The sequence below is a fragment of the Lagenorhynchus albirostris genome, chromosome 9 (assembly GCF_949774975.1).
Source record: "Lagenorhynchus albirostris chromosome 9, mLagAlb1.1, whole genome shotgun sequence".
Classification (NCBI taxonomy): domain Eukaryota; kingdom Metazoa; phylum Chordata; class Mammalia; order Artiodactyla; family Delphinidae; genus Lagenorhynchus; species Lagenorhynchus albirostris.
In genome coordinates this window covers 29043772-29067368 of record NC_083103.1, presented here as the reverse complement: position 1 = coordinate 29067368, position 23597 = coordinate 29043772, and the positions used below count along the sequence as shown (strand labels likewise).

At 38.2% G+C, this 23597-nt stretch overlaps 1 pseudogene; it reads left to right on the top strand.

Annotated features, from left to right (window-relative positions):
* The window catches only part of LOC132526474 (hypoxia-inducible factor 1-alpha inhibitor-like), a 126169-nt pseudogene that overhangs the window by 43266 nt on the left and 59306 nt on the right, over window positions 1–23597 (top strand).

The following is a 23597-nucleotide window of genomic DNA, read 5'->3' as shown; positions in this document are numbered from 1 at the left end:
TCCTGCCAGTCCCTTCTGGCTTGCAGAGTTTCTGCTGAAACATTAGCTGTTAACCTTATGGGGATTCCCTTGTGTGTTATTTGTTATTTTTCCCTTGCTGCTTTTAATGTTTTTTTTTTTGTTGTTTTTAATCTTTGAAAGTTTGATTAATATGTGTCTTGGCGTGTTTCTCCTTGGATTTATCATGTATGGGACTCTCTGTGCTTCCTGGACTTGATTAACTATTTCCTTTCCCATATTAGGGAAGTTTTCAACTATAATCTCTTCAAATATTTTCTCAGTCCCTTTCTTTTCCTCTTCTTCTTCTGGGACCCCTGGTGCATTTAATGTTGTCCTAGAGGTCTCTGAGACTGTCCTCAGTTCTTTTCATTCTTTATTCTTTATTCTGCTCTGCAGTAGTTATTTCCATTATTTTATCTTCCAGGTCACTTATACGTTCTTCTGCCTCAGTTATTCTGCTATTGATCCCTTCTAGACAATTTTTAATTTCATCTATTGTGATGTTCATCATTGTTTGTTTGCTCTTTAGTTCTTCTAGGTCCTTGTTAAATGTTTCTTGTATTAAATCTATTCTATTTCCAAGATTTTGGATCATCTTTACTATCATTATTCTGAATTCTTTTCAGGTAGACTGCCTATTTCCTCTTCATTTGTTAGGTCTGGTGGATTTTTACCTTGCTCCTTCATCTGCTGTGTGTTTTTCTATCTTCTCATTTTGCTTAACTTACTGTGTTTAGGGTCTCCTTTTTGCAGGCTGCATGTTCATAGTTCCTGTTGTTTTGGTTGTCTGTTCCCAGTCGCTAAGGTTGGTTCAGTGGGTTGTGTAGGCTTCCTGGTGGAGGGGACTAGTGCTGTGTTCTGGTGGATGAGGCTGCATCTTGTGTTTCTGGTTTGCAGGTCCACGTCTGGTGGTGTGTTTTGGGGTGTCTATGGCCTTATTATGATTTTCGGCAGCCTCTCTGCTAATGGATGGGGTTGTGTTCCTGTCTTGCTAGTTGTATGGCATAGGGTGTCCAGCACTGTACCTTGCTGGTAGTTGAGTGAAGCTGGGTCTTGGCGTTGAGATGGAGTTCTCTGGGAGATTTTTGCTGTTTGATATTACGTGGAGCTGGGAGGTCTCTTGTGAACCAGTGTCCTGAAGTTGGCTCTCTCATCTCAGAGGCACAGCACTGATGCCTGGTTGGGGCACCAAGAGCCTTTCATCCACACGGCTCAGAATAAAAGGGAGAAAAGAAAAGAAAATAAAGAAAGAGAAAAAGAAAGAAAGAAGATAAAATAAGTAAAGTAAAATAAAATAAGGTAAAGTTATTAAAATAAAAAGTAATTATTAAGAAAAAAATTTATAAAAATTAAAAAAAAAACGGATGGACAGAACCCTAGGACAAGTGGTAAAAGCAAATCTATACAGGCAAAATTACACACAGAAACATACACATACACCCTCACAAAAAGAGAAAAAGGGGGAAAAATATATATCTTTGCTCCCAAACTCCACCTCATCAATTTGGTATTATTCGTTGTCTATTCAGGTATTTCACAGGTGCAGGGTACATCAAGTTGATTGTGGAGCTTTAATCCGGTGCTCCTGAGGCTGCTGGGAGAAATTTCCCTTTCTCTTCTTTGTTTGCACAGCTCCCAGGGTTCAGGTTTGGATGTGGACCCACTTCTGTGTGTAGGTCACCTGTGGGCATCTGTTCTTCGCTCAGACAGGACAGGGTTAAAGGATAGCTGATTCAGGGGCTCTGGCTCACTCAGGCCAGGGGGAAGGAGGGGTACGGATCCGGGACGAGCCTGCGGCAGCAGAGGCCCACGTGACGTTTCACCAGCCTGAGGCGCGCCGTGCGTTCTCCCAGGGAAGTTGTCCCTGGATCACAGGACCCTGTCAGTGGTGGGCTGTGTAGGCTCCCCGGAAGGGAGGTGTGGATGGTGACCTGTGCTCGCACACAGGCTTCTTGGTGGTGGCAGCAACGGCCTTAGCGTCTCATACCCGTCTCTGGGGTCCGCGCTGATCGCCGTGGCTCGTGCCCGTCTCTGGAGCTCCTTTAAGCGGTGCTCTTAATCCCCTCTCCTCGCGCACCAGGAAACAAAGAGGCATGAAAAAATCTCTTGCCTCTTCGGCAGGTCCAGACATTTTCCTGGACTCCCTTCCGGCTAGCCGTGGCGCACTAGCCCCCTTCAGGCTGTGTTCACGCCGCCAACCCCAGTCCTCTCCCTGCGCCCCGACCGAAGCCCGTGCCTCAGCTCGCAGCCCCGCCCCCCACGGCGGGTGAGCAGACAAGCCTCTCGGGCTGGTGAGTGCTGGTCGGCACTGATCCTCTGTGAGGGAATCTCTCTGCTTTGCCCTCCGCAGCCCTGTTGCTGCGCTCTCCTCCGCCGCTCCGAAGCTTCCTGCCTCCGCCGCCCGCAGTGTCCGCCCGCGAAGGGGCTTCCTAGTGTGTGGAAACCGTTCCTCCTTCACAGCTCCTTCCCACTGGTGCAGGTACCGTCCCTATTCTTTAGTCTCTGTTTTTTCTTTTTTCTTTTGCCCTACCCAGGTACGTGGGGAGTTTCTTGCCTTTTGGGAGGTCTGAGGACTTCTGCCAGTGTTCAGTAGGTGTTCTGTAGGAGCAATTCCACATGTAGATATATTTCTGATGTATTTGTGGGGAGGAGGGTGATCTCCGCGTCTTACTCATCCGACATCTTTAAGCTCTCCCCAGGCATGTGTATTTTTATAAAAAGCTGCAGGTAAGCCCCAGCGTGGGTGATGCCGGCTACCTCCAGGCTGCCTTCTCTTCTCAGTGTGCATTCTGCTAATGGTTAGATTGCAGTGGGAGTGATCCAGGCCTCCTTGTGCATTTTCTGATGAGGCTCTGTCCAAGGGTGATAAACCTATGTTTACTTTTACAATTGCAAACTTTTCTCATTTTTGTTGTTTACCTATCTTCCTGTTTTCCCAAACTCACCTGTGGTACTTAGTCCTGATAAAAGTTCTGAGGTTTACCACACTTTCCTATTATTTTTATTTAAGGAAACAAGACTTTTTCTTTCCTTTCCTTTCCTTTTCTTCCCTGGGTCTTGCTTTTTTTCTTTTTTTTTTAACTCTACCTTGCTCTCAAATGTTGCTCCCCATGTCAGAACAGCTGAACTCAGACATTGCCAAAGAGACTAGTTAAACGTAAATCTTTCCAGGTTAACTCTTGATTTATTATCTGATGAAGTCTTTTGCACTTTGAATTTAAAGCAAATAAAAATCCCCAGAGAATCAGAGGGAAAGAATATAGTGTTAAATGACTGTTTTACAAGGATTCAAAAGGGAAAGATACTTTCAGAACCAGGCTAATGTGCACAGCTTATGAAGAAATACAGAGATTTAAGTGTTTTGTGTTTATTTCCATTTAAAAAATCAAAACAAAATGGGATCAAAGGGTTTGAATTTACTGTACATGAAAGAGCTTGTAGAACTGCCCTTGCATTTAGAGCAATCAGCTAGAGCACAACTTAAGTGGAACTGGATGTTTGAAAAAATCTATATGCTCACTGCAGAATGGTATGTTTGTGAGACTTGCTAAGTGCTTATGTTAATACATCCTAAAGTACTTTCTAATCAAACATATTATTGCATTACTTTCCACACTGTTGTAAGTTGGAAAGTTTCCTCATATGTTAGTGGTTTTTAAAAATGGCATATTAAGTCCTCATTGCAGATCCATTTCATCATCTCCCATTATTCTAAAATGTTTTGTTAGTTTCCACCAAACTTGTGGCTGGCCATTGTTATGCCTCGACATACCAGGCTGTCATTTTGGGGACAGTCATCTGTTGTCTGAACTTTGCAAATCAGGAAGTGTTATTTCTACAACTAGACCAGTGGCTATTGGTATATGTGTTGGAAGGGAGACTACCTGTGATGATGACAAATGGAAATACTTTCTCTCTGGAAGCTCAAATAATTTTTGTGAAGCCAAGCTCAAGGCCCATCCAACATATGTCTATAGTGACTTGTGGCTGAAATTTTACACCTGTTTATATTATACATGAATTGAGCCTGGTATCATGTGAATTGTTGATGGTGAAACTTGAAACCATGTGAAAATTATCCGGTTTCAGGTTTGGTTTCCAAAGCAAGACTCAGGCAATAGTTACAGAATGTTCAACTGAACCTGGGTGAGTTTGTATAATTCTCCTGGTTTAAACCCAGGGAAATGTTTGTCATCCTACCTAGCTATGACATAAAACTATGAAACAAACAGGAAACATGATCATGAATGTCTAGGGAAATGTTTAACAGGGATCGGGGATAAACTAAAGAAGCTGGTAAACCCAAGGATGCTATAGAACACTGAGGGTGCAGCCATTACAGTCCCATACACTTTGAAACTTTCTGTTATTCCTTCAAGTGTCATCTTCTTTGTGAAACTTTCCTTGACCCCACAAATTAGCATTAGATAATTCTGTCCTCTGTGCTTCCAAAATATTTTATTTCCATCTATTATAAAAGAAGATACTTTTGGGGGGCAACTTTGTTTACTTCTTGTTCCCCCCACTCCTACACTGTGGACTTCAGAAAGGCATAAACTTTTATTTGTATTCATCTTTGTGTTTCAAAAACTTTTATTTGTATTCATCTTTGTGTTTCAAAAACCTAGTATAGTGCCTACCATGTAATAGTCAAGCAATATTTGTTGCATGAATAAATGACAGAATTGGTTGACTGTGTGTCATCATTTTTATTTAGCTGCTTGAGACATGAGTGTAAATAGAATTTCAAGCCATAAAAAGAGTGCAGAAATTCCTAAGAAATTGGCTTAGTGTTGTAAATAAGCTCCAGAACTTGGTAAATGTGGAGAAAACTTGAGGAGACCAAAGAATGAATTAAAATGAGTTGTTCTTAAAATCAAACTTTAGAAAACAGAGGCTAAGTCTATGAAGACCAAATGTAATCCAAAAGGAAACTTAAATGTGAAATGATGGGCTTTGATAAAGAGGGTCATGACCAGTTATTGGTTATCTCCACTAGGATAAAGCAAGAATAAATAGAGTAAGGATTAAGCAAGATATAAAAAAGCTATTACATCTTGCGATAGGTTACTATGGGGCATCAGAATATTTTCCTGCTTCAAATTTCATCTAATAATTGTCCACACTGCCATCAAAGGAATGATTCCAAATTCCAGGACTGAAGATACCTTTTCGTAGCTGAAAACCCCTCATTGAATATTTTGTACTTCCAGTATTATTTTCTAAACTTGCCTGAAAATAATAATTCCCCCAGGACACCGATAAACAACAGAGATTCCTGCTCATCCTCTGAATGAGAATGTTGGGAAGTGGGCGTTGAGAGTCTGTTTTTTAATAAAACATTTGGTTATTCTTATCCTTAAGCAAGTCTGGATTTATCTCCAGGATAAAGTGCCTTTTCCTTAGAAAAGCACTCTAGGTCCACTCTCTTGTGCATGGCCTCATTTGCCATGTACCCCCATAATGATCCAGTAATAGTAACATACTGTTTCTCTTTGCTATTTCTTTCCAAATGCTATTATCTCTACTTAAATTCTATCCACAATTTAAACCGACCTCAAATGACACTTTCTCGAAAACCTTTTTTCACCCTCCCAGAAAAAGTACTACACTTTATCACATCACATTCTCTTTATTTGTTCTTCATTTATATTTTTCTATATCAGGAGCTTCTTAAGATTAATAAATATGTCTAACTTATTTATATTATTGTCCAAGACCCAGCATAGTGCCTGGACATAATAGAGTATGTATATTTCTTATCTTCCATTGTGTACCAGATAGCTCTTCACCGTACATAGTTTGCCCTTTGTCAAGAACCATCCCACGTGAAGCCCCCGCCATGATGACTTTCTGCATGGCTTTAGACTTCCAGTGATAGCTCTTCTTTACAGTCATCCATAATTACCACATCCTGTTTGCTTCTCTTTTTTTTTCTTTCTTTCCTTTTCTTTTTTTTTTTTTTTAATGTATGTATGTCTGTCTGACTAGAGTGCAAGTAGCTTCTGAGCAGGGAGAGCATACTGTGTTTTATTTTCATGTACCCCTGAGTTTGTGGTATTTCATAAACAGCCTGAAACTGTATATAATTTTTAAAAGTATGTGCCCCTTGGACTTCCCTGGTGGCGCAGTGGTTAATAATCCGCCTGCCAACGCAGGGGACATGGGTTCAAGCCTTGGTCCAGGAAGATCCCACATGCCGCGGAGCAACTAAGCCTGTGCACCACAACTACTGAGCCCGCGTGCCACAACTACTGAAGCCCATGTGCCTAGAGCCTGTGCTCTGCAACTAGAGAAGCCACCACAATGAGAAGCCTGCGCACCACAACAAAGAGCAGCCCCCACTTGCCGCAGCTAGAGAAAGCCAACGTGCAGCAACGATGACCCAACACAGCCTAAATAAATAAATAAGTAATAAAATAAAAGATTTTTAAAAAAAAGTATGTGCCCCTTTTTTGGGAGAGAGAGCTCATAACTTGAATTACATTCCGAAGAGATGTACAACCTCAAATCATTTAAAAGCAACTCTTCTGAATTTGCAATAATAATGGTAAGAATAATTTATTTGTGCAGGATTTTACAATTGACAAAGAACTTCCTCATGCATTACCTATTCATTCTGTATAGCAGCCCTGAGAGGCAGCCGTGGCAGACATTCTTACCTCTATTGATCAAATAAGGAAACCAACACTCAGGGTGGTTAAGAGCCTCCACTGGAGAGTAAGTCTCATGACTCCAGAGCTGGAGTTCTTTCCACTATATGCACCAAATGGCTTCTTTCCATAAATACTGGTTTGTTTAATCTTCTTTGGACACATGGAGTAGGCTAAGCTCCTGCAAGCAGCAGACAGGCAGGTAAAACTTGAATTACCCTTTATATTTAATGAATGAGGTGAGTTACTTTACTCTCCCAGTCATTTGTCTCAGCGTCCTGCTTTTGTATAAAAGGAATTTCCTTTTCATGCTTTCATCCTAAATAGAGATTAATTAGGAAAATCCCTGGACTCTCAACACCAGCATCTTCTTGTTCATCATTGAGAAACATTTGTTGAATGCATTTCATATGCAAGGCACTGCGCTTAGTGCTAACAACTGTAAATACATGAGCTGATACATGCAGACCATTGGACAATTAACACTAAAATAAATCAGCTGGTCCAGCCAGCATTAGGAAACTGCATCACTGAAATACTGTTTCAGTAATACTTAATGGACTGAGGGCCTTAAAGTGAACTATATATACCCTTTGAACTGGTAATTCTACTGCTAAAAATTGGTCTTATATAATTCTAAATCTAGAAAGCTCTTTATGTTCTAAGTAGCATTATTTAAAATGGTAAAAGAATGGAGACAACCTAAATCTCCAGCAATAGAGCAATTGGTATTTAAATTTTGATTCATTACTTGTGGATGAACAATTGATCCTTAATCTTTTTTCTACCCCAACACACTTGAGGGAATGCAACATCTTTATCTATAGCATTGGCTCACCAATACAGAGATTCACAGCTGAAGTGGCAAGAAAAAAGAAATAAGACTAAAAATCTTTTATGAAGGACAGAAGGTATACATTGAAATGCACCTCATAAAGTTCTGCTACTCTCCTTCTTCCTGGGATAAGGAATATTCTTACTTTGTAGAAAATTCATGGTTCCTGACGTTAGAAAATACTCATCTCTTGATTGCGACTATCCACTATTCCTCCTGGCTGTGCTCTTAGAAACAGGAGCTTCCCTTTCTTTGGGAAATTGCTCTTCCCCAACTTCTTATAGTTTTAAAGGAGAGAGGGGTCTACCCCAACATAGAGACTGATCCAGGTCCACCAGAGTCCTTCCCTGGGAGCCAAGAAAGCTCATTCCTCTGGGATTCTAAGTGGGAGGATGTCAAAGTACTCTCCCTCTTCTTACCACATTATGTGAATATTTCCTATTTGTAGTAATTGAGAAAAATACCTGATCAACCCCTGTTCTTCTAAGTTACATGAAAGAGCCTTTTTCTTCTAACATTTTTTTCTCTTAAGCTTATTCAGTTTGGATTTTTGTCACTAGCAAGTAAAAGATTCCTGAGTATATAACAAGTTAATATGGATCCTACCAATACAAACACACTTATAACAAATTAAAATACACCAAAATTCCAAAATTTTATTCATAGGAAAAATACTGTATGGAACGGTTCCAAAGTAATGATTATTGGTTTATTACAGATCAATTTTTCTCTCAATCTTCCTACATTTCTGTATTCTCTCCCAGATTTTCTGTAATGTATATGCTTCATTTTAAACTGTAAATGGCAGCACTCACAATACACGTAGTCTGGCACCATGGCAACCTCCCAGAAGAGGAAGGGAGCAAGAGAGGGAGAGATGTAGGCAGTTCGGTATAGACGGTTTACTGAAAAGTGTATTGTTTCCTTTTCACTTCCACCAATTGCTCCTCGAGAAAATATGCTAAGTGCCACTGAAATGTTTAAGTTACATGCTGTCAGACATCTATAGCTGTCCTGAAGGTTAGTAGTGGAAAATGTTAAATCGACATTTGTTCCTGAGGAGTGTGTAGGTGTTTTATTGAGAGAGAATGTCAGATAAATAGAGGGCAAGGTTAAAAAGAAAGGCTTTCATTTTAATAAATAGCAAACAGTAAATATTTGGGTAAATCTTAACAGACTCATGCAATGTTTTGACACCACTGGTATGAAACTGCCAGAAGAGGTACTTCCTGGGCCAGAGCAAAGATGGACCATCACAGCAAGCCATCTACAGTCTAATCCCAGTAGCCTATTGTTAGATAATATTTGACTACTACTTCAGGAGGAGTGAAATGGCTGTGATGATCTGTATATCCTCTTAGCTTTATCAGCAGCTGACAGAGCCTTGAATATGGCAGACACCTTAGGTTATATTTCTTTATCTGAAAGGAGCCCCAGGTTCAGGAGTCCCGTGGTGTATAATAGTCATCCGCTGTATAGCAAGTGAAGATAACAGAGCCTCCACAATAGACTGTAATAGGGTTAAAACTGGTGTTGGTTTCTGAGTAGGCAATTTGCTAGCAAAGCACAGGGCACTTAAAACTGAGCTGAGATTATAGTATCATTGGATTCAGTCTCATTGTCAAGAGATGGATGGAGTAGGGCTCTCCAGGAAAATGTAATAGTTAAAGGAATTATTAAAAAATTTAATCAGATTATGTATCATCTTTGGAAATTTGGACAGTAAATTTAGGCAGTCACATTTAACTCAAGAATTGAGTTCTGAAAACTGACTTCCCAAAGTAGGATTGAGAGATCACATGGCAAGTTGAAGGAAGCATATTTTCTGGCCCCTCCCAGAGCTGTGTTTCCAAGACATGTTCTTATGACAGATTATAATGTTAATTTGGTGATTGCAGACATTTGCCAAAATACTTCATTATCTGGCCCTGTGATAAGGAGATTAATTTAGCATAGACTTTCATCAGACCTTTATCATGCCTCACCTGGAGCTCTTCCCTAGTTGACTGTCTGACCTCTCAGCCTCCACCTCTTAACCCTTCCAGTTCGCTTTCCCCACCACTATCAGCATGATCTTCAAAAAAAAAAAAAAAATCTTATGAGAACTTGCTTCTATCCAAAAGAAAAGAAAACAAGAACTGAGGAGCCAATTCTCTCTTTTAGTTTTCTGTTGCCTAGAAAATTGTCTTCTTCTTTATCCTGATATTCTATCTCACCTCAACCTACCTGTCTGTACCCCTTCTTGCTGCTCTTTACATGGCTCCCATCTTCTTCAGCTACCTTAAATTTCCAAATGTTCCTTAATATGTCACAATTTTTCATGTCTCTGAGATTTTATTTGCATATGTTTTTCCTCTGATTAGAGTGCTTTTGCCTCTTTCCTCGTCTGGGGAAGGTAGTGAATCCTGAGGCAGGAGAGAAACATGGAAGAGTGTAGTGGAGAGCTGTTAAATATTGGTGGAGAATTTGCACTTTATCCTAAGGTCAGAAACTAGAGACTCAGATGATCTTGAATCAGAACACTTGGGGTGATAGCTGTCTGAAATTTCTTTCTCTTTTCAGGGATCTGGGATCTCTGGAAAGAAAAGGACTCCATAACAGACCCTGACAACACAGTGCTATAATTCCCCTGATAAAAAAAAATCTCCACTTTACAAATGAGGAGACTGAGAACCACACAGTTGTGCCTAGAATCTTGTGACTGGTAAATCCGTTATACCATGCTGCATCTAGACTACCTCAAGTATCCCATCTCAACTGCTTCTTGACACTTTGCTTGTGCAGGTGCTTTAACATCTGTCAAGTGGTGTTGTAACTTACAAGCTTACAATTTTTTCTCCCTCTTTAAGTTGAAGTCTACAAGAATATGTCATTCAAGTTTTTTGCCACAGTGCCTGGCACATTATAGGCAAGACAAAAAAAAATTGTGGCATGACTCATACGTAGAAGAAAACTTGGTCTGAAAGCACCTTTTTCATCATTGCATCCACAAAATATATTGTGTCCTACCCAAATTGGTACTTACACTGGCCCTATTTACTATTTTTATTTATAATCTAGATGACAGAATGGTGACCAGCAATACTGTTATAGCTAATAATATTTTGCCTGACTTCAAAAGAAAAGGATTTATATTTAAAACATCTTAGGAATTTGAGAAATGTGAAGATGTGATTCAATATTGTTTATAATTACTATGTAAAGAAAAGAAAAATAATCTCTGAATGTATATTACATAAGACAAGCTTTAAGAAAATCCCAGAAAAGAATTTGTAGATCATTTTCGATCATAAGCAAAATATGAATTCATAATCTTCATACTTTATTGGGTTTTTTTTTTCATTTTTTTAGCTGATTTTTTTTCCTTCTATTTTTTGTCTGTGCCACGCATGCAGGATCTTAGTTCCCCAACCAGGGATCGAACCTGCGCTCCCTGCAATGCAAGCGGGGTATCTTAACCACTGGATCTCCAGGGAAATCCCCATGCTCTATTGTTAATTAAGTAAAACACATGTGAATTGGTAATGAAGAATAAAGTTATCTGGATTATTTGTGGTTCTTAGATGACTGAACCTCTATCTATAGTCTATGACTTAAACAACATATAAAAACTTGAAAAACACCCATTGATAAAGGAAAAAGGTGGGTAAGCAGTGATAAAAATTGACATCTAATATGGATTAGGCATGTTGTTATAAATGATTTATGCATTGTCACATTTGATCCTCACAGCAACCCTTTGAGAAGGTTGAGTAAACTGGGTCTCAAATAAGTTGCTCGTCCACTTAGTCAATGGAAGAGCCAAGACTCTCATCCAGAACTGAGTCCAATTCCTATAACCTTTACCCAGTACCACACTGCCTTCAGAAGAAATTTGATTTCTGTGTCCTAGAGAAAATAATATTGCGAGGGCCTATGAATATTATAAGGAGTATATATTTACACATAATATGAGAGTCCCGGCTTCCATCAAAGCCTGGACATGAGACCATCTGGTTATAAGTTTCAGTTAGGTCATTTGAAGAGGACACTAGAATATATTGCCTTGGAAAGTGGTGGAGTCTTCTTGGGAGATCAGATAAAGAAAGTTTTAAAGGGCTACAGCTTTCTCTCTGGAGGTGAAGTAGTCATAATGATGAAAGTCTCATTTCAGCCTTAACTTTTGATTTTAGGTAAACAGAGTACTAAATGCCGATCGAGCATCTTTAGAGACTCCAGGGAAGGCAGCAATTAGTACTGCTCTGCTGTATAGGGTAGCAGGACTTCTGTTGGAACAGCTGTTTGTTGATCCAGCTGACATTCTCTTTCATCCACCCATCCATTGTTCTCCTTAAACAATAGCGAGATACAAATGTGAGTCTAACTCACTCTAATGAAAAGGGTAGAGTTTCTTTCCCTATAAATATTTTCAAAAGCCTTGATGATTCATGAGATTTGCACAAATACGTTTAGAGCTGAAAGTAAGTGTATAAGGCATTTGGAGAATACTCTGCTCCTGGCATAACAGGAAGAGGAGGGATCCTACATTAAAAATAACTCTGCTTGTACTTTTAAGGCAAACATGCTCTTCATTACTGTCCTCCCTACCCAACTCTCCCCTGGAAAAAATAAACATTATCCAAAACAAAACCTGACAGAAAAGACGACAGCTTCTTGGGTGGGCATGAATGCAATCTTGCCTGAAGCCAGGGGTATACACAAGATGACCTTTAAAATTTCCTTTCAACCCCATTATTCACTGGGTTTATCTAAATATTGTTTATGAAGGAAGATAAAATATGGATGAGTTTTCAAATGAAGAAACCAGCAAAGACTTACTGACTCTGTCTTGTTGCAAAAGGGAAATTGGATTTGTACCTTCATCTCCTGCATTTCTCATTTATTTCATTCGGGCATGCGGGGGATGTTAGCAAGTATCAAATTCACCTGTGAAACTCAGCTTGTACAATAAAAACATGATGGCTTCATCTCTTTTGCTCTGCAGAATCTACATTTTCATTTCAAGTTAGTAGTCATTCTTGATACTTCTCCCTTAGAGAAGATTCCAAACTTTAAAAAAATCTCCCTCTGGTCATCTTTCTTTTAGAAACGCTTCTGAAAAGAGGAGCTCAAAGTAAATATGAGATTTGACTCAAACACCTGTGGTTTTCCCAAACATTTTCCAAGGTATCCTATCACAAAACCTAATTTTTTTTTTTTGTTCCTTGTCTTTCATCTAGACACTGGAACCCACTCATTTAGGGCTGTTTCTTACAATTCAGGATGGAGCTTGAATGCCACCTCTTCAGAGATCTTCCTGACCACCCCAACCTAAAGTAGCCACTCAGTCACTAACTGTCACACCCCATTGTTCCAAATCTCTACCTTGAGTTTGTTACCATCTTATTTATTTAATGCTCACACCTCTCAGTTGAAATGTGTTCCATAATGAGCAGAGGTTAAGTTAGATTTACTCACCTCTCTACACCCAGCAGTTACAAGAGCTTACAAAGAGTATGTACCCAATTAATATTTGTTGGATGAATGAATGTATGGTGCCCTCAACAGGAAATACACTGCAAATGTCCATGAATAATTTCATATTATACAAATAACATATGTTTGGAGAAATATAGATACATATTAATTACTTGGCATCAAGTTTGTGTTGATTGATAACGGTAAGAAAGGTTGAAAAAGCACAAAATTGGGGTGGATTTTCCCAAGATAGAACATATTAAGGTAAAATGTAAGGGTTTATTCTGGCATTGCCTCTTTATATCAGCAGAACTGCTTTCCTTATAGAAAAACCCAGTAAGAATAAGTTCTTGGCATCCTTGCTGGCTTCAAAGGTTGGATGATCTCTTTTGTCTCCTTTTGAGATCCCTATCCTGTTTCTCCATCTAGTTGACATCTCCTTGAACCCAGATTTTTTTTTTTTTTTTTTTTTTTGGCCACAGTGTGCTGCATGCAAGATCTTAGTTCCCTGAACAGGGATCAAACCCTCACCCCTTGCTGTGGAAGTGTGGAGTCTTAACCACTGGACTGCTGGGGAAGTCCCAGATTTCTTGATTTTAAACACTATTCTTGGGTCGGACACCATTTCTTTGAACACATCTTAGTTCCATTTTTCAGTTAAAAATTGTTCATACCCCTTGAAGTGTGTCTGCTCTTAGCCAATTTGGGTAACGGACTAAGCAGACCTGCTTTGGCTGCCTGAGCCCTACCTTAGCCTCCCTCTGCCAGCAACCAGAGACTGAGAGCCCTGAGTTTTTCTTAAGTCCTTACGGTTCTCAAGTCTTTTAAATTATCCCTCTTCTTAGATGATCACTCCTTCCATTTTCATCCTCGCTCCCACATCTCTCTCTGCTCATTCCATTTGACTAGCTTGCCATGTTCTATCAATCGTCAGGTTTTAAATTGTCCCCAATCGGCAGAACGAAGAACAGTTTGGAAATCAAGCTATAGCTTTAATATCTGTCTTAATTGGAGCCTACACAAACTGTATTTACTCTGTTTATATTCACAGTGTATTTTAAAATTTATTGGCATCAACATTAAGTATGCTTGGAAGACTTCCCTGAAGATAAAGTAGAAATTTTGTATTTCTCAAACTGGGCTTCAAATTGAACATTTCAGTAATGGTAATGATTTTTACATTCCTGAAAAAGCTACTTGATTTTTTCTAAAATTTATGACTGGTGACACCCTTAGCATCAACATTTAATGGAACAGTGTTACAGCCAAGTGTATCTTTAGCTGCACAACCAGGATTGGTGAGGGGAAAAGTAAAATAACTTGATCATGGCATTTGAAGTCTTCCATTAGTTGACTGAAAGCTCTATTAAATTACATTTTTAAAAACTTGAATTTATGTAAGTATAGAAATATAATTACATAACAATCCTTTGTTCATTTTAGAAAATTTAGAAAGTACAGTTAAGGGAAACACATAAACTCACGCACTCCCATCTTCACTTTCAAGCAAGGTTTCACTGTTCTGCTAAGATTCTTCCTCAGCCACCTGGACAATTGATTGGCCTCATCACAGATATATTACACTTTCCCTGTCTTTGCTCAGATTGTTCCCGCAACATGAAAAAACCCTTTAAATCCCTTCTCTTTTTGAAATCATAATTACTATTCAGAGTCTAACTCAAATGCTACCTTCTTTATCAAAATTGCTCATGTCATTTCAGAAGAACCCAATTCTTCCTTCCTCCCCTGTAAACAATCAACTTAGCTCATCCCTCAGACTTTTGAATCTCCTGTGAATTGGTAGTTGGATCTTGTGGTTTGAGAAGATTTAAGTTAGATTTATTTTATTTTTTGATGGGGCTATTTGGATCAGGAGGCCCATGTTATCATTTTCTTTCTCTTTTTATAATTTAGCTGTAATTGATTCTTAATGCCTAGATCCATTAATAATTAGACGATGTCAAATGATGATATTCTAATGCAGTTTTCCTTCTGTATTATTAGTTGGAATACTTTTTATTAAGGAAAACTTTCCTCTTACTTATCATTTGGTTACTACATGATAAAGTTTGATAGGAAAAGCAGAATAGATGCCTGGTTTTTACTTCCCTCTTTACTTGCCAGTTGTCAAATAATTTGATTCACTAGCATCCTCTGAAGATGACTCTCAATTTTAAAAGATCATTCAGTGTTAAAATTCTATCTAGATGATCTGTACTATCAGATAAAATGAGAGAAGGTATCTAAAAAGAGACTCCTAACAGCAAACCATTGTATTTTCCATAAACAAATGTTCTATCCTTGTTTTATTCTTCTTTTTCAGAGAATAATAATTTTAAATCTTTTACATGTCTCTACTTATTGCACCTTGGAAATATCATCCAGTCTCATTATTTTAAATACAATTTATGTGTCAATAATTCCCAAATTCCTGGATTTGGATCCTGTCTGGATCTTTTCCCCAAATTCCTGTTTCATGTACCCAAATATTTACTTGGCTCTTGGCATCTCTACTTAGATGTCTAACAGTTATCTCCTACTCAATATTTCCAAAACTCAACTCCTGATATTCCCCTATCCCTAAACCTTCTATGCTCAGTTTTTTCCATTTACTAGTGGCAACTCCTTTCCTTCAGTTGATCAGGCAAAAAATTCAGTCACGTATAAGTCCCCTCTAACTTTTATATCCCCTGTTGGCCATTGATTAAAAATATATCCAGAATATAAATATTTCTCACTTTCTTCACCACTGCCATCTTGGTTCAATCACCATCATCTCTTATTTGAATTATTATAATAGACTCCAAAGTATTCTACCTACTTTTGTTCTTAACTCCTACAGTCTAATGCAAGATGTTGAATCATGTCACACTTACACTAAAAGCTCTGTATTACCTTCTCATCTCACTCAGCGTAGAATCCAAAGTCCTTGCAGTGGTTAATAATCTCATCTCCTACTATTACAACCACATTAAGCTCCTTATTTTTCCTTTAGCAGACAAACCACCACCTTCTCGGGGCCTTTACATTTTTTATTCCTTCTGCCAGGAAGGCCCTTCTTCAGATTTTATATGTGTTTTACTTTTACCTCCTTCATTCAAGTGTTAACTTTTTAGTGTCTCCTTCACTTGTAATATCACCTTCAGTTGTCATCTTCTAAAAAAGATTTATTTACTTATATTGTTCATATTCTGTTTCCCTCATTAGAGCATAAGATTCAAGAGGGAAGGAGATTTTGTTTTGTTCACTATTTTACCCCTTTCTCTTAGAAGAGTGTCTGCCAGTAGCTAATAGTTATTTGTAGATTTAACACATTAATTCTGAGCTTGTTACTTCTTATGATCTTTAATTTCTTATTTTCTATTTTTCAGTTTTAGAATGTTCATTTGGCCAGTTTTTATAAATTATAATCCTCTTTTAAAATTCTTTCTCTTTTCTTCTACTTTGTCCAATTTTTTTGTAACTTTCTTAAGCATATGGATCATAGTTACTTAAAAGTCCCTGTTGAATAACTCTAATATCTGAATCATCTGTAGGTCTATTTCTATTGCCTATTTTCTTTTTTTTTTTTTTTTTTTTACTTTCAATCATTTGATTCTGTGGGTTTTGCTTTTGTTTTTGCATATCTCATAACTTTTGGCTTGATGGATGAAACATTTTAGGGACTCTCTTGATGGACATTTCTCTAAAGCGTGTTAAGGTTTTTCATCTGGTACACAGATGGCTGGTCAGACTTAGTTTTAGGCTTTGTCAAGATAGGTCTATTTAAATTTTGCCCTTACATGTAGTACATAGTCCTCACTTCTAGAATATGGCACTTAATCCTAGGATGGAACCCTTCTGAGGTGAAAGCTGAGAAATACTAAAACTTTTGCAAATGCTTCTTTACTTCCATAGGGATTAAACTTTAATTTTTGTTTTCTTGGTGTGGCTGCTGAGTTTCATTCTTAAGCCTCCCATTTGCTGTTTTATTCTGGGTTATTTGGACTCTCAGTCTATAAATAATATAATAGAATTTACGTATTATGTATATATATTTATAACATATATTATTTTTATATATTTATGTAGTTTAGGAATCAGTCAGCAGTTGGGAAAGGGGGATTTGAATGTAGATTTTTGGGTTTCTTCTTTGAACTTCCTCACTCTCCAGGCTTTTCCTCTTCAAATGCTAATTCTTTGGGCAGCACTGAACTCCATCTTCTATTTTTCAGTTATCTTCTGTTCTTTTACTTTGTTTCCTGTCTTTGCTTATGCTAATGAAATACTGTTTTCATTTCAATAACCAGCATAGTAAATTTTATAAGTGGTAGGGTATTTACTCTCATCTCTTTTTCAAAAAGTTTCTTAGAAATTACTACATATTTATTTTTTCCATATGTATTTAAAAATAATCTCTCCAGTTTCTTTTTAAATTTTTGAATTCTTCATGCAATCACAGTAAATTAAGCTTACCAATTGCTGTTTTATTTTGGGTCACTTGGACCCTCACCCTAAATATAATATATAACATAACATAACATAACATAAATGTAGTTTAAGAGTCTGTCAGCTGTTGGGAAGGGGGGATTTGAATATCAACTTTTGGGTTTTGCAAGCCAAAATTTAATGTTAATATGCATTATGTATTAAGAATGGCTACTGAGGGCGGCGACTGCAGTGGAGGCTGCAGCCTCAGGCTCTGGAGAACCCCAGGAAGAGGCCAAAGCCCCTGGCCCCGCCTGGGATGAGTCCCAACTACTCAGTTATACCTTCCCGACCTGGCCCATCCCGCATCTCAGTCAGAGCAACCCCGGGGCAGAGGAGCTTATTGAGAATGAGGAGCCTGTGGTGCTGACAGACACAAATCTTGTGTATCCTGCCCTAAAATGGGGCCTTGAATAACTGCAAGAAAATATTGACAACAGAGACTTCTCTGTGTACAGTGCCAGCACCCACAAGTTCTTGCACTATGATGAAAAGAAGATGGCTAATTTCCAGAACTTTAAGCTGAGGTCCAATAGGGAAGAAATGAAATTTCATGAGTTTGTTGAGCAACGGCAGAATATACAGCAGTGAGGAGGTGAAGAGAGGTCGTATCTGCAGCAAACACTCAATGACACTGTGAGCAGGAAGATTGTCATGGATTTCTTGGGTTTCAACTGGAACTGGATTAATAAGCAACAGGGAAAGCGTGGCTGGGGGCAGCTGACCTGTAACCTGCTGCTTATTGGCATGGAAGGAAATGTGACACCTGCTCACTATGATGAGCAACAGAACTTCTTTGCTCAGATAAAAGGCTACAAGCGATGCATTTTGTTCCCTCCCGGTCAGTTTGAGTGCCTCTACCCATATCCTGTTCATCATCCATGTGACAGACAGAGCCAGGTGGACTTTGACAATCCTGACTACCAGAGGTTCCCCAATTTCCAGAATGTGGTTGGTTACGAAAGAGTGGTTGGCCCTGGTGATGTTCTTTACATCTCAATGTACTGGTGGCATCACACAGAGTCATTACTAAATGGGGGCATTACTATCACTGTGTACTTCTGGTATAAGGGGGCCCCCATCCCTAAGAGAACTTAATATCCTCTCAAAGCCCATCAGAAAGTGGCCATAATGAGAAACATTGAGAAGATGCTTGGAGAGGCCTTGGGGAACCCACAAGAGACTGTTCCCGGGACTCCCCTGGTGGCGCAGTGGTTGAGAGTCCGCCTGCCAATGCACAGGGGACATGGGTTCGAGCCCTGGTCTGGGAGGATCCCACATGCCACGGAGCAGCTGGGCCTGTGCGCCACAGCTGTTGAGCCTGAGCTCTGGAGCCCGCAAGCCACAGTTGCTGGGCCCATGTGCCACAACTACTGAGCATGCATGCTGCAATTACTGAAGCCTGGGCACATGGAGCCCGTGATCAGCAGCAGGGAAGGCCACCGCAATGAGAGGCCCGCACACCGTGGTGAGGAGTGGCCCCCACTCGCTGCAACTAGAGGGGGCCTGCGCACAGCAATGAAGACCCAATGCAGCCTAGATAAGTAAATAAATACACATGTTAATTTTCTCCTTTAATATGTAAATTCAAGAGATTTTGACTTAACTATCAAAACAATTCATATATCCAAAATTTATAAAATTATGTTACCTTAATGAAAAAAATGTGTTTTTTAATATGCTTTTTCAAATGGGCTCATACTGTGTTTAATATTTTTATAACCTATAATACTTTTCCACTTAACAGTTTAATGTAGGTATATTTCTTGTTTATAAATACAGTCCTACATTACAGGTGACTACATGGTATAGTATTACATGTATAGATATCATAATGTGTCATGTTGGAAATTTAAGTTATGTGAGTTTCTAACTATTAAACACTTTTTTAAAGACATTATTCAAGGATGTTTTGAATAATTTTGCAACCTGAAATTTACAAAGTATTTTACTGATTTAGAGAGAAAAGATTATTCACAGTCACACAAATATTTAATTTCTTCCTTTTCTTTCTCAATCATAGCATATGCAATTTTATTGTCAATATTTCAAAACGTTGCAAATTTCCTACACATCCCTAATTCATGATAGTCCATTTAAGACTTAGTAGGCACGCATGGCTACTTTTTTCCTGAGAAAATTTTATAATTATACATGTTGATTTGGCTTGAAATGATAGAATTTCCATGTATTCTTGTTCTTAACAGGAGAATTGAGGGACAGTCAGAGAGGAAGAATAAGAGGGGCTGTGGAAAACACCCTTTATGTAAAGTCAAGTAAAATGGGGTGAGGTCACCATCAAAGAATCTTTCCTCCTTAAGAGAGTTCATCCTCTTAGAAGCTGTTTGTACCTCAGGTTATCATCTCTATCTTTCACTTGTCCAAATCTTTTTATAGAAGGTCATTTCTAGAATACCTTAAGTTAGGTAGTTAAATAGTATGGAACTTTCTGGAAGAAATACGTATAACTTCTGAGATAAACTGAAGATAACAATTGGTCAGTGAGCACCAGGATCGTAAAAACAGACTATGTCACTAAAATCATATGATTTTGAAAAATATTTCAGTCTTTCTCTACACTGTGGAAAGTGTATAGCCTTTGAAATCAGAGAGACCTAGATTCATTGTCACAGATCTGCAGTTACAACACTTAAACTCCTTGAGGTTCAGTTGCTGGAATTTTAAGACAAAGGTAACAATACTTACCTTGCAAAAGGAACATGGCAACTAGAAAAAAAACATATGAAAAGTTCTTTGTATAGTATGGGGCACTCTGTAGGTACTCTGTAAATGGTAATCAATTACTGTGATAGCATTTTTGCTGGTAATAATAATAAGATATTTTTAATATGTATAGTTTACAGACTAGAAAATGTTCAGACTTTTAACTTTTTAAGTATTTATATTACTCATCTAGCTACTATTTGCTTATACTCATTAGTATTCGTCCTGGAGACTGTCCTGGCATAGTAGATTATTGATGACAGTGCTTCCTGTTCTACTTTTTGTCTGGGAGCAAGATTAATTTATATGCTGATTAATTTGGGGGGCTGCTCACCTTACTCCTCTGCCTTTGTCATAGATCTCATTTGTTTGTAATCAATTTTTCTTAACCTTTATATACCCAAGGAGATGGCACATGAATACATTACCTACTTGCTTCATACTTTCATTCATAAGACAAACAGCTAATGGATAGAATGTTAAAAAAAAAAAGATAAATTATGACTTCTTTTGCTATCAAAACAGTTTCTTTCAAACTTGGAAAGATTAGTTTTGTGAAAATTCTTACCACTGATATCATGTGTATATAAATGAAAATATGGATGCAATGTATATTCATGGGTCATTAAATAAGTATGTATGAAGCTAGGAGGAAGCATAGCATAAAAAGTATTTTTCCCTGAATAAATTGTATATATAAATTTAAGGTAAAGAGAGGTCCTCTCAGAATGAATGTATATTTTTTTCTAGCTCAGACCTACTACTTAGCTTGTCTAAGTTCTGGGATGCATTCCTATCATGATACCTTTCAACCCTGAAATCTATGATTGTAACACTGTTGAAATTATTTTTTAAAGAGTAATCTTATTATATGAGTTAACAAACAGTTGCCCTTGAGTGGTAGGGCAAGGGTGTGGTATTACAATAACTGATATCTTGAGAGGCTAACATATTTCATAGTGGGAATGTCTGTAGCTCAATACGGACCATGATTCTGAGCTTTTAAAATGACATTAGAACATCACAATTTTTTCTAAGTCATCCAGTTGTCCAGTGAATAATTATCAACCATTCTCAGAATTAGTGTATTTCTCCCTATTTTTGTCACTAAAGATTTATTACTAGATGCAATGACAAAAGACCATTCAGGGAAGCGGAAGAGTTACCTGATGGTAATTAAGAAGAAAGAATAAGAGTAAGGAAAGTAAGAAGGAAGAGAGGGAGGGAGAAAGACAAAGATGAAGGAAGGAAGGGAGGGAGGGAGGGAGGGAGGGAGAAAGGAAAAAAGTAAAAAATGGAAAGAGGTAAAAAAAAAAGAATAAAGGAAGGAAAAATATTAACAACCATTCTTTACTATGTCTCAGTCTAAGGGTTAACACCTGACATTGGATTCGCACAGCATTCTGAGTTAGGAATTTCCACCATTTTATAGATGCATACCTGTGTGGTGCCCATAGAAGGAATGTTCGATTCCAAGGGGTCACAGATACACTGAGCATGAAGTTATGCCAAAGCCTTCACACCTTGTTTCTTCACTGGTTTGTGTTTTGGGCTTTATTTCCTGTCTTTGCTGGTTAACCATCATGAGCGCACTCTGTGGTCTAATTTTAGCCACAAGGGTTTAATGTTACTGTTAACTACAGACAGCTAGGCAATTAGGTAATTTTGTTTCTCTTGTGGCAGCCTGTCAGGGTAGTGCTGATAAAGCCACTCTAGCTGGAGGTCATTCACTCACCAAGGGCTCCAATCATTTATCTTGTTGTGTACAAGCTACTTTAACTGAAAACACAAAAACAAAGAACCAGAGTACCATTGTGTGTGAGACTCTGGCTCAGGACCTAGACTGACTGGGTTTGAATCTCAATTCTGCTACTTTTACTAGATGGGATATCCTTTGGGAAATAGCTTAACCTTTCTATACCTCAGGTTTTCTCTTCTCTAAAATGAGGATCATAATAATATTTATATCACAGAGTGCTTCTAAGTATTCAAGGAGTTAATATGTAAAAATGTCCAGGCACATAACAAATGGTTTATAATTATTGCTGTTATTATTGCTCTTATTATTATCCATGAAGTTAATTCTAGCTTTGAATTCAGTGATTCTAGATGATGTCCCATCCATACACTTGCTACTGCCTTCCTGAACCTTCCCTGAATTCTAAGCACATCCACCCCCTTGTTCTTGCAGGAGGTCACTGTCTTTGTGTGTTGCTGCTCCTTATGCTGGGAATTAATTCCTAAATCATATTCGGCTCCATGGAAGTCTTCTCCATATAGTTAGCTATGTCCTCCACCCCACCCCAAAGAAGGCAGATTAGTCACTCCTGTATGTCCCTATCATGACTCATCGTTGTATACACTGTAAATACTGTCAACATCCCTCCGCCACTGGCCCCTTCTCACATATGCATCTGAAAGCTCTTTGAGGACAGGAACTACATCTGGCTCTTTCTGCCTTCTGGGCACATATCACAGTGCTTGGTACACAGAGGGCTGGCAGTAAATGTCAAAAGAGTAAATGAGCTTACCACTTGGAGGGCAGCAATCCAGGAGAGATAAAGTGAATAAAGCCTAGGTACCCAGGGTAAGTAGGTATGCAGCCATGGCAAAGGTTCATGAGAACAGTTATTGGCCTATTCAGCTATCTGTCATCTAGCTATCTGATAAAACTAAAACTTTTTAAGTGCCTTATCCAAAAAAAACTAGTAGGCACTTTACATTTGACATCTCATTTAATATTCACAACAAGTTCATGCAATATATACTATTATTAGTCCCATTTTATTGATGAAGAAAGAGGCTCAGAGAATTAAGTAACACAGCTATGACTTGCTAAAGCTAGGATTAGAGCCCCAGTCTCTGTAACTTCAAACTCTATGCTCCATGTTCTAAATTGATCCTATATACATACTGCCTTTCAAATTGATAGAGATTTTTTTATAAAAATATTTTATCTTGTTCAAACAAAGAGTTGAAATGTCTCCCAATAGTCGACTCTCTTTTATAGCCCAGAATAGTCCATCCATCTTATTATTTCTGGGGCAGAATGCAGGAGTTTAGGTGGGAAAAGTTCAGAGAAATATGATTCTCTCTTTCCTCTCACTTTTTAAAAAATCTTGACCACAGTTCAATATTTGCATATTGCGTTTTAATGTCCTCTTTTATTAAAAAAATTTAACAGATATCTCTAAACTCAAGAAGAAAAGCACATTTAAACTTTTAAAAATTGGGACAACTCCATTTGGTTTAAAAATGCCTTGAAAAACAAATTAAATTGAAGACACAAATTGACAACTGCCATCAACTCTTTTGAGAGTCATGTTGGAATGGGCAGATTGTCATCCTCTAAATCCTTAGCAGTTGGGTTAAGATGGAAGCCCTGTCTCACTTGACCACCCTTTTTTTTTTCTTTCTTTCTTCTTCTTTTTTTTAATGGCAGAGAATCAATCCAAATGCTG